The sequence below is a fragment of the Cupressus sempervirens genome, chromosome 1 (assembly GCF_028749045.1).
Source record: "Cupressus sempervirens isolate cs-2001-9-10 chromosome 1, ASM2874904v1, whole genome shotgun sequence".
NCBI classification, from domain to species: Eukaryota; Viridiplantae; Streptophyta; class Pinopsida; order Cupressales; family Cupressaceae; genus Cupressus; species Cupressus sempervirens.
Genome location: NC_143118.1, coordinates 271,699,645 through 271,713,105, shown reverse-complemented (window position 1 = coordinate 271,713,105; position 13,461 = coordinate 271,699,645).

Below are 13,461 nucleotides of genomic sequence, written 5' to 3'. Positions count from 1 at the left end.
AAAATTCGGTTCATTTCTTATATGTATATTCTTCTATATAATGGAAGAGTTTCCTTCTATAGGAAAGGTAAATTGGAATCCTAATAGAACTATAATTACACAAATTAATGAGTTTATTGATTAGATGGGTGACAATTTTGAAGCTCATATGACAAGCTATTTTGAGGATTTCAAGAAATCCATGAAGCAAAGGGTAAGAATACCAGTTTCCTTAGTGGAAAGACGTATTAATGATATATGCTTCTTAGTTGATATTGATTTCACCTATACATGAGTAGTAGTTCCAAGGGTGAGATGGATAAGGCCATTTGGTTATGAACTAGATGTGGATGAAGCATCAGCAACAATCACTACATTACTTGCATAAGAAATAGACAAGTCTGCCAAGCCTTTTGGCACATATGATTTTGTTAAATCCAAAGTTGTAATAGAGTTAAAGACTACCTCCATAATGAAGAAGAAAGATAAACTAGTGAACAAAATTAAGAAAAAAATTGGTAAAGGAATTGAGACTGAAGCACAAGATGATGATGATGATGATGATGAGGATGAACAAGGGCAAGGCCAAATGGAATTGACTCAAGGCCTAGGTGAAGATAAGGAGGAAGAAGTTGAGGAAGCACCAACCCAAGCCAAGCCAAAGAAAAGAAAGACAACAGCAAAGCCTCTAGCCTAGCCCAAAACAAAGAAGGGTGCTAAGCCAACTCAAGCCAAGCCACATATACCAGTCACAAGGGCTACCACAAGGGCATCCTCACAAAAGGCCAAGGAAAAAATCAAAGAGAAGAAGAAGGCTATTGAACAGGCTGGTGAAGTGCCAAGAAAAAGAAGAAAATATGTAGCACAACCAGATTCTGATGAGGAGGAGAGAACAAAGTCAGAAGATATTAGCCAATTTAGAGTGGTAAGTCATCCTCCCAAACCAGCCTTAGATAAAATTTGTGAAAATATTAAGAATGCAGATTTTACTATTTTGAAAAGCATTGATTTCAACAAGCTAAGTAAACAAGAGCAAAAAAAAATAAAGGAATCAGTATATGCCATGATGGCTGAATTCAAGTATACACCTCTAGAGCTAGACAATACCATGCCTAGAGAATTATATGAGATAATTGAAAACAAATGGCATTATTGTCTAAAAATTGAAAAGGAGATAAGAGAATCTACCTTAGCATAGGGGATGCTTGACCTAACAAGAGGTCAAATAACAAAGGCTAATAAGAAATATAGTGGCAATTTCACACCAAAGTATAGAGCCTTTGATATCTTACAAAACAAGATTGAAGATGTTGTCAGTAAGTCAACAAAAATATGGAAGTTAATATATGGTTTGACTACTGTTAAGGATGGAGAAGAAGATCCCCTTGAAAGAAAAAACACAGAACATGAAGAGCCTAGTGAGAAAGAGGAGGAAGAAGTAAAAATTACAGAAAAAGGAGAAGAAGAGAAGAAGGAAGAAGAAAAGAAAGATGGAGAGGAGAAAGAAAAAGGTGAGGATGAGGAGATATAAGAACAAGATGAAATGGTAATAGCTGAGTAGGAGTAGCAAGACCAGAGTGTGGAAGACACACAATTGCCACCTTCTAGCCCTCCTTATGTACCCATCACACCTACAGAAACTATAACTATACAGGATGTTCCTAACACTTCTACTTAGAACATCAATCCTTTAACTACAGAGGATATCAAAAGAATCCTTGACCAATCCACACAACAAGAAAAATTATGTACATATACAATATTGGTCAGTGTGGATGAATTACAAAAGTTAGTAGAAGACATAGTTAGAGATAAGGTGAATCCACAAGAACCACCTTCCATCATCTCTACAACTACTAGTGGTCAACTTCAAATGCAAATGGTTGTTTCATCACAAATAGTTGACACCATAGTACAGAAGCCGAGTGCAACAGGAGAAAAAGAAATAGAAAAAACATGACAGACTATTACATCTAATCCTATAGCACAAACACAAGGTGCACTTCCTCACATTTCTATAATTGATCAAAATAGTAGATAGAAGGGGAAGGAAGCAAAGAAAACCCCTAAAGAGTAGGAGGCAATACAAACATTGATAAATTTGCCTACCTAAAAAACTCCTTCAAACTAGCCAAGCAATGATGCCATGCCACTGCAAATGTCAGCACCAGGATCAAGTACTACAAAATTTGCAAGGGTGCTTCACTATGGAGACCCTGAATTAGATAAGGAGATAGTCATACCTAGTTATGACTGAAAAATAATAAGCATTGATCAAATCACTGAGGTACAGGAAGCATTAAATAGAAGAAAGAGGCAAAAGATACTCAGGAAGGAGTATAAACAAAAGCAAACATTACATGAGATTAAGGACATCTTTATGGATGCCTTCTATTTGCAGTCACTAGATGAGACAAAGCATATAATGGAACAATTATTAGATATTGTTGACTAGGTGACAAATGAAGACCAAGAAACTAATGTAAAACTTATGAAATGGTCTAAAAGAAAATTCCAATGGAAAGTAAATGAGAAAATATCTAGTGAAATTGCACTTTCCTAGGTTGAATTGGCAAAGATGCTTGACAAAGTGAAAAAGGTACTTGAGAATATATTCTCATTGTACAAAAAGCTATGTGACTTTTCATACTTCACATAGGAGACAAGCCAAACAATAATGAGCCTAGAGAGGAATCTAAAGATTTCAAGCATGCAATTACCAAAAGATCTAGCTCAAAATGAGAAGCACTTTAATCAAATGCTTCACACCTAGCAAGAATTAGTTGTGTTGATAGAAAAAGAGGCCACCATCAAGGCCAAACTGATACAGCTCCAATCCTCCATTAACCCACATTTGGAAGTACTCCATAAAGAATAGGTCTATGCTGAAACTATTCTCAAGAAAGATCCTAATCTTTCTACTTTAGATGGACTTGTTCACCTTGCTACAGAGACTACCATCTAGCACAAGTCATTGGAAATTTCTTTGCATAATTGGGATGTAACTCTCAAGATGATTATGGAGGTAAATAACACATTTTTGGTGAAATATGGTGTTAACCCTTAGTACTCTTTGACATTTGTGTCAAAAAAGGGGGAGATAAACAAAAAGAGGGAGATATAATAAGGGAGATATAACAAAGGGAGAGATATACTGTATAACAAAGGTATAGAGTACAGAAATAGCTAAAGAGTATCAAATTCATTAGAATTTTGGTTACATGAATTTTGGCACAATCAACTCAGGGGGAGTTACAAGAATTTTTAGGTATACTATTCCTTGCAAAAAATTTTAACAAGTTTTTGAGATTTTGTGCATACGCTGAACAGAATGAACTATGTACCAATAAGGTTAGACAAATAATGCTTAGTTAAGTGTTTTTGACACTCATGTCAAAGGGGGAGATTGTTAGTCTTAGAATGGTTTTGACATTTGAGTGCCAACACACTTAACCACTTTCTACATTGAAGTTGAGTACACTGTGTATGCTGAGCCAGAGTTCCAATAGGTTTCAAATGATTTTTAGGTGGCGAGCAATCTTTAAGTGCTAAGTGAAGATCAAGTACCAAGTGACTACAAGTATTGAGTGACTACAAGTGCCAAGCATGATACAAGTGATAAGTAATATTTAATTGCCAAGTCATAGATGATGCTGAGCAAGATAGAATCACTACAGTAGCCGAGTGAGCTAGTTTCTTATATGTGCCAAGCATCAGGAGTTAGTAAGTGTTGAGTAACACAGAATGCGTATATGAGTTTGAGAAGGCACAAACTTAGATGTAAACCATTTTTATGGCCGACATATGATGAATCTTGAAGGATCTAAGTGATAAGATCAAATATTTTGTATTTCCTATGCAATGTACATGTAGCCAATAAGAAAAATGGAGAAGGCATGCAACCAATATTAAAAGTGCAAGGAATGAGCGGGAAACAAAGATTCAATATGGATCGCAGATCCATATCTAACCCTAAGCCTTTGAATGTCCTTATAAGGAAGACAAAATCTCATTGTATTTGAGATGGATGGAGGAGTGTATGGGAAATATATAGTGGAGTTTAGAGTGAAGAGTAAAAAGACTTAGAGGAAAAGAGCAGCAATTAGATATTCAGTTGATTAGAAAAAAGCAAAGAATATGAACAGATATCAGATTTCAATGAATCAAGATCAGAGAAAGCAGATCAAGTGCCTGAATTCACCAATCAAGTATTGTAAGCTATCAAGTTTATTATATCTAAGACTCTCTAGAAATTGTATTAGAAAGGAAACCCTATATTTATAGGTTAGCTTAATAGCTAGGTTGTAGATCCTTTGAAGAGGTGATTAAATCCTTTAATAGGGTGACACTTAATGAAAAGTGTTTGTAAATCTTTTAACCAGGTCACTATTGATATAATGTAAACCCTTTAATAGGGCAGGCCTTTCACAAGGTAGACCATCAGAAGTGGTCTAAACTATTATTGCTGTAGTAATTTTGTGGGTATCATCCCCACCCCAATTTTACCTTCTTATTCCTAGAGGGTTTCTGGGTCACCAAAATCTCAAGTGTTATGTGGTGATGTATGTTTATTTTTCATGGTTGTTTGATATGTTTACATGCATGCAATTTACTTTTAGTTAAAAGTTTTAATGGTCAAAGTGAAATACTTTTGATTCACCCCCCACCCAACCCCCCTCTCAGAAGTATTCTTCCCATTTGAATATTCCAACAGTAAAGCCATGGAAGAAATATCAACCAAATAGAGAAGAACAAAACATGGAGTTTAGTTCCTAGACAAGAAGAGTAAAATGTGATTGGTACCAAGTGGGTATTTAGAAACAAGCTAGATGAAAATGGTGAAGTCACAAGGAATAAAGCAAGATTAGTTTGCAAAGGATATGCACAATAAGAAGGAATTGACCATGGAGAGACATTTTCCCCTATTGCTAGATTGGAAGGAGTAAGAACTCTACTTGCTTATTATGAAAACAAAGGATTCAAAGTTTATCAAAAGAATGTTAAATCTATATTTCTAAATGGTATATTAGAGGAAGAAGTTTGCATAGAACAACTAGAAGGCTTTTTTGATGTTAACAATATGAACATGGTATGTAGAGTACACAAGGCTCTATATGGTTTGAAACAAGCAACAAGACCATGGAATGAGAGACTTGATAACTATCTTGTGAAGATTGAATTTGAAAGGACTAATGATAATGACAATTTATACATGAAGACAAAGAAAGGAAAAGGTATTTAGTTATCCAAAATATTTTTTGATGATATCATATTTGGAGGCCAAGATGCTTTATGTAAGGATTTTGTAGATTATACGAAGCAAGAATTTGAGATGTCTATGTTTGGAGAGATCAAATTTTTTGTGGGTTTACACATATATTAGATGAGATATGGTATATACATCACTCAATCAAATTATTTCAAGGAAATATTGAAATTTTTTGGATTGGAGGATTCTAAACTAGTAAATACACCTATGGTGATGATTCAGCTGAGGTAAATCAAACATTATACAGATCTATGATTGGAAAATTGCAATATGCAACACACAATAGACCTGATATTGGATTATTTGTAGGGATAGTAGCAAGTTTCTCTACTAATCCTAGGGAGAATCATGTAATGGCTATGAAGAGGATAATGAGATATTTTAAAGGAATATAAGAGTTTGATCTTAATACAAGAAAAATAAAAAATTTGAATTGACAACCTATGCTAATGTTGATTGGGATGGAAACATTGATGACAGAAAGAGCACCAATGGAGGAGCATTTTTCTTAGCCAAACAACTAGTTACATGGACTAGTAAGAAATAAAATTGTACTTCAAAATCTACTACTAAAGTTGAATATGTTGTTGTTGTTGTAAATTGTACAAAGATTATGTGGATCAAACAACTACTCAAAGGTATGAAGGAAGAAATTAGAGAACCAGTAATACTTTATTGTGATAATACTAGGTTGTACATTATAGTTAATATAAAATATTAATTATATGCACCTAAGAGATAGCATAGGTAAACTAGAGTAATAAAAAACTTAATTAATTAAATCAAGATGATCAAATTGATAAGCATAAAAAACAAAATTTTACTCAAACACCCACCTTAAGTGAAGCTTAGGAGGTAAGCTAACCTAGCAAAGCTATGAAAGTAGGAAAATAGGTCCTGACAACAAAACCTGATAAGGTACCCAAAAACAAGGAAATGTCTATAAACCAGAGACAAAGGAGAAAACCCAATGGAAAAACCCCCTCTCCAAAAAGAGATAGAACAAGCATGCTGAAAAAACATGAAGGAAGGAAGGCTTCAACAAGACCCCCCAAGGAAAACTTCTGTAACCCCAAGCATAGACTGCAACTGAAGATGTCATGGTGATGAAAAAGGTTTGGTGAAGATGTTAGCAACCTAAACCTCATTGGGAATGTAATCCAAAGAGAGAATACCATCCTGGATTAGCTAACGAATGAAATACATATGAAGCTCAGTGTGTTTAGTGCGTTGATGCTCCAATGGGTTGTCAAAAATATGAATAGTACTCTGAATATCATATAATAGAATAATGGGATGATTAGGAGGAAAAAAAAACATAGTCATCAACTATCAAAGCCATAAAATATCTTGACTACCAAGCACTGTTGCTCTACACTTATCCTCTATAGATGAAAGTGTGTGAGCATGTTTCTTCTTACATGACCATGTGATAAGACTAGAGCCAAGAGAAAAAGAAGAAGCTAGAAGTAGACTTTTGATCATCAACATCACTAGCCCAATTTGAGTTAGTGTAGCCAATAATGTGAGGAGTCCTTGATGTGTAATGAATGCGATACATAAGTGTGCTCTGAATTTATCTCAAAATATGCTTGGCAGCTTACCAATGAATCTCATGAGGTTGATGTGAAAACTGAGAGACAAGACCGACTACAAAGGAGAGATGAGGATACATGTGTGTTAGGTATAACAAGTTGCCAACCAATTGCTAGTACAATGTGGGATCCACTAAAGGAGAAGTGCAAGAGGTAGACAAAGTAAGACTCGACTGAAAATTTTTGGAGCAAGCTTGTAATAAAGCATGTCAATGTGTCAAAGCATGTCAAGAGCATACTTCTACTAGTAAAAAAAGATTCCAATAGAGGTATGAACAATCTATAGACCAAGAAAATAGTTTAATAGACCAAGATCAGTCATCTCAAACTATTCCATCAAGGCACACTAAACATCTTAAAGCATAGAGGATGAGCTACCTATGAGAAGGAGATCATTAACATATAACACAAGGATCAAAACCTCAGCCTCAAGATGTTGAATGTAGACTGTAGGATTAGAATGGTAGTACATGAAGCCTATAGAAAGCAAAAATGAGTTCATCTTCTTATACTAAGCCCAAGGGGGTTGTTTGAGACCACATAATGAGAGTCAAAGTCTATAAACCAAGGAGGAATCCTACATAAATTCTATCAAAATAGGACCTCTTTGGAATCAAGATCAAATAACCTATAAGCCTTAACATCCTTGCAGTAGTTGAAAAAAATGAGGTGTCGGCCCTTTCACTCCATTTCTCTCCTTTGAGCATCTAGTACAAATGCTCATGCTTCACTACCAAAAACATAGAATGAAGATACATTAGGCTTGACATGAGACCAAGCCTCCTCAAGATTCATATGTCAAACTACCTTGTGTGGCATCCAATCCTGAATATGGTTGGTACAATTGATTGTGTCTACCCAAAAAGACAAATCCATGGACCTAGACTAAATCATACAATTAGCCATCTCCCAAAGTGTTATGTTCTTTCTCTTTACCACACCATTCTCCTAAGGGGTATAGGGCACTAAAAACTGATGTTGAAGACCATGTTTAGAGAAAAAATCCATGAAAGCTTTGTTCACATACTCCCCCCCACCTTATATGTGCATATTCAAAAAATAGAAAGACCAGACTGCTTCTCCACAAATGTCTTGAAGATTTGAAATGAATCAAAGATATTAGACTTATACTTCAAAACGTACACCCATGTGAATCTAGAGAAGTCATCAATGAAAGTAAGCACATATTTGGCACTAGAAAAAGGAGTGGAAAATGACATGAGATCACTATGAATCAACTACAATGGTGCCAAAGCATGAGTAGCTCATCCATGTGGAAAATGATCCCTATTTTGTTTTCTAAGAGTGCAACCCTAACAAACACCATCTATGTAGGAATGTGGGGAAGCCCAAGAAGAAGTGCCTATGGTCATCTACTAAAGATATTTGTAATTGACATGGCCCAAACACTCATGTCAAAGTCTACTTATTGAATCTACATGTGCTACAAGAAAGGAACTTGTGTCATTATAAGACTCAAATCCATCAAATCTATAGAGGCAAGATACAGAGTCAAAATTCCTAGTAGACACAATCAAATCAGAATCATGTAAGTCTCGAATAACCACATCATGTGGTTAGAACTCAACTCTCTTACCAAAGCTAGAGTGGAAAATCTAATAAATAGATAATAGGTTCAACGAGATTTTAGGGACAAAAAGAACATCCTGAAGAGAACCCCTAGCTAATGCAATAGAACCAAAATCCATGATTGAAAGATGTGATGAGTTCCCAACAACAATCTATGAAGTAGCACAAGGAGCAAGTGAGGTGAGCAACTGTTGAGTGTTTCTCATATGGTGAGAGGCACTAGAATCAAGAATCCATATTAGCATGCATGTTGATGCTATTGGGGAGTACTAGAGAATATTGATATGATGTATTTATAATTGTTGCTTTCCATTGATGACAACATAGTAATAAGTTTTTGAAAGACTAATAAAGAAGTAGACAGAGCAATAGACTATGAATTTTGTATTGAAGAAAATACATTGTGTATCTACTTATTCATAGTTACCAACACATATTATATCATGTATTTATCTTATTGGCAAGTGTGTAGAACTTGAATTGAAAATGTACAGAAGATATTAATGATTTATAGAAAATCGCATGGAAACAGAGCATTGGAAAAATAGTTTCTATTATATGATCAATACAGACTATTGTATTTGGAACAAAGGGTTATGTAGTTAACTAGAGGTAGTACACTAACTATTGATGATGTTAGCAAGTGCATAGGTACAAAAGTCACATGCATGAAAGTTTGGGTATAACTATGAGCGAATAGGATTAATTAAATGTTTTTCATTTAATTAACATATGGTAAAGTGTGAAGCTGGCTCAAGCATTTAATATTGAGTATGGTATAAAGGAAAGATGTTTCTCAAGTTTTACATATGATGATTGAGATCAATGAGCAAAGAAGAGTTACAAATTAAGAAGCAGTAGACCAGAATGATTTGCTAATGTGTGTAAGTAACCTTAAGGGTTATTGTTGATGGATATAGAGTTCCAGATCTAATTGCATGATCTAAAAGGGAAGAAGTCTAATGTACTTGATAGAGGAAGAAGCAAAATATTGTTAGACATCTATTATTCTAAAAGGAATAGTAATAAGATCAATTGGATAGTGAGTTCATTGATCTTATCCTAAAGTTTTTTGGATAGTGAGTTCAGTTTCCTTCTACAACTCCTAATAGGGTTGGAATCTACTAATAGGGATTCAAAGTCTCCTAATAGGGACTCTTTGTACTAAGTGTTGTAATAGAATCCTAATAGGGTCTATTCTCTAAGAAGAAATATTCATATTAGTACATCATTTTTTGAGCATCATTCCCACTAGGGCTTCCCCTCTGATCAACGGTTGCCCTAGTCAACATATCCAATGTAATTATGTATGGAATTTCTTTATGGTTACTATTTTATTTTGGTTGAATGGTTGAGACTGATTTAAAAGGTTAATTCTTTATATAACTAATTCACCCCTCCTCTCAATTGTATTGGTTAACTACTATTTCTAACAATTGGTATCAGAGCCACGGGTCCTTGAAATAAAGTATAACAACTTTGGGAGATCCATGGTGAATTTTTTTAGGAAGTAAAGTCCAAGATTTGATAGCACAAACTATGATAGCTAGAAGGATAAAATATAGACTTGTCTTTTTTGAATGGGTCCAAGATATTGGCTTGTAACCAAGACATCTAAAAACATTGTTGAAGAAGACCATCTTGAAATCTGTACTGAGGAATAGAGAGAAGTATTTATGTCCAACATAAGGGCAAGAGAAATAATATTGTCAGAACTATCTGAAAGTGAGTACAGTCAGGTAAAACAACTCAAAAAATCTCATGAAATTTTAAAAACTTTGGAGGCTAACTATGAGGGTGATACACATGCAAAGATGGTTAGATTGGAAAACTTGTATGTGCATTCCAAGATGCTAGAATGATGGAAGATGAATCTATAAGAAGCTATTTGGAAAAATACCTAAGATTGTTGTAGGAATCACATATCTTGATGTAAAGAAATCTAATGATGAAATGATATGAAAGATCTTGAAAAGTATGACACGAAATTTCAAGACAGTAGCACAAATGATTTAGTTGATGATACCATGTACTAAAAATTTCACCAAAGAAACATTACTCGGTAGATTGGAAGCTATAGAATTTGATCTGAAATAATCTAGAGAATCAACAAAAGTTGAGACAACATTTAATGTATTGAATATCAAACCTAGTTTAGCAAGGAACACAAAAGCATAGGGAGGCATTTCTAGCAGTAGCAAGTCTATTGAGGAAAAGATCCAAGAGGAAGTAGCTCTTCTTATGGAAAGAGAAAAAGATGGTAAGAATATTTTCGAATATTGGACATGTAATGAATATGGTCATTATGCACCTAAGTGTCCTAAAAGAGAAATAAAGTATAAGGGAAGGTTCAAGTCTAGAAGATCTAGAAATTGTTTATATGTTAATGAAGAAGAAGAGGAAGAAGAATGCGATCAAAACATGAGTGAAGATGAATTAGGGTTTGTAACTATAAAGGAGGATGATCTTGATAGAAAAATCAGAGAAGAAAGTGTGCTGGTCTCACAGTTTGAAAAGAAAGATTGGATCATTGATAGTGGCTGCTTGCATCACATGACTAGTGATATGAGAAAATTTGTCAAATTTAGAAGCCATGATGGAGGAATTTTTAGAGAAGGGAAACAATGTAGCATGTCACATTATAGGAATTGGATCTATCACACTTGATGGATAAACATTTACTGAAGATGTTTATTTTGTTGATAGACTAAAACATAACTTGTTAAGTGTTGGACAGCTTATGGACAAAGCTTACCAATTGTAGTTTGGTAATTACACATGCGTTATCAAGAATAAGGAAGGAAACCTACTTGGTATTGGCACAAGAAATAGATATAATGTATTTTAGTTAAATTCTATTGAAATAACATGCTTGGTAGCTAAGGATGACAATAGTTGGTTATGGCACAAAAGATTTTGTCACATTAACTTTGATGATATTGTGAAAGCCAACAATACACTTGTTGTGAGAGATTTACCTAAGATCACTAATCACATTGACACTATTTATAAGGAATGTATCTTGGCTAAGAAAAAGAGAGTCTCATTTCCTAGCATGTAGTTCTATACTACAAAAAAGATGAAATTGGTTCATATAGATTTGAGTGGCCCTACAAGAACTAGAGGATTCTATGGAGAAAGGTATTTTATGATTTTTGTTTACGATTTTACTAGAATGATGTGGGTAGCTTTTCTTAAGAAAAAATTAGAGGCATTTGAGAAATTCAAGATATTCAAAAACAAAGTTGAGAATGAATCTGAAACTAAAATCAAGAGTTTAAGATCCAATAGAGGAGGAGAATTCACTTTTAGAGAATTCAATATCTATTGTGAAGAGCATGGTATTAGGAGACAACTATCCTCACCCGATACACCTAAGTAGAATGGGATTGTTGAAAGAAGAAACAAGTCAATTGTTGAAGTAGAAAGAGCTATGTTATTTGAGAATGATGTACCAAAACCATTTTTGAGAGAAGTAGTCAATACAATAGTATACACACTGAACAAAGTGTAGATTAAAAAAGGTATGGACAAAACACCCTAAGAGCTATGGTTTGGTCACACACCATTAGTCATGTACTCTAGGATTTTTATAAGAAAATTTTACATCAAAAGAGATGATGATATCAATAAGTTTGATCCAAGGAGTGATGAAGGTATGTTTCTTGGCTATTCATTAAAAAGTAAACCTTAAAGATGTTTCAACTATAAAACAAAAGCTATAGTAGAGTACAAAAATGTTAATATTGATGAAAATTTTGGCACCAAGGAAAAGATGATGGATTATACTTATGATGGAGATGATTATTCTGGGATGACCAATAGATGCAATGAATTGTTTCTCAAAACTAACAATGACTTGTAGAATAATGTACAAACTAAAGTAGGAAGATAAGAACAGAGCACGATGCCTAAAATAAGAATTGAAGTAGCAAATCCTAGCTAAAATAGGAATTTGGTAAGAAATAATCCTATAGATCAAAGAATAGGAAGTAAAGAAGAGGGAGCTATTGGGATTGAAAATTGACCATGCAATTTTCAGTAACATATTGAAAATTTTGAACAATCAATGCCCTAAAGTGCTTTTTATGCATATGTAGCCAATTGTTAGTGTGAGGCCTAGATGGTGTTTGAGTGGCTTAACACATTTCATTTGACATATGAATGTGATCCACAATGTTATCTTTCCATCCTGAATCATTCGGTGAAGTCCAGTTTTGAGATAGTGTCAAAATTTGCAATTTCTACCTAAGTGTCAAATAGCAAAAGGAGGCCCAGTTTAAATTTGAATATCTTCTACCCAGGAATGTGTCACGACCCACCACTTTGGAGATTTTTAGTATCCATATCAAAGAACATGTGTTCATATTTTTAGCTTGTTTAGAATCCATTTGAATAGGTTTCAAACCCCTCAAAGTTGGTCATTTACTATTTCATGCATTTGTGTAGTTATTCACAATTCTGGGAAGCCCTATTTGACCAATCATATCTTTGACCTAGTTGACCCAAATGAAGAAATTATGTTTACATTATGTTCCAAGGGTCAGACACTTCATATGTTCAAATTTTGAGATCATGATGAATCCATTTGGTTAGTTTGCTAATATGATTAAAAACTCGGTTTACATTGTTTTGTTACGACTAAGATATCATGATTGATATGTACCCATGTTTGACATGTTATAAATTTGATTATGTCCTAAAAATCCTTGAAGTATGCTGATTCCCAAGACATGACGAATCCATTTGCATACTTTCTTATGTCTGTTTGTTTAACAAAAATTACTTTTTGGCACATTTCCTAGTTTAAAATTTCCAAGTGCTTATATTCAAAAATTTGCCAAATTCTTCCTGTTATTTTTCATAAGCCCTAATTATGGATTCTTATCCTTTGAATGACAAGGAACCTATATCCTAGTTTTCAGAACCCCAAGTGATCAATAACCCAATTTTTAATTCTAAACCCAAGCCTAGTTTATGTTTTTTAACACTATTTTCTTGCAAGACAATTGAAGTATAGATGTTCAG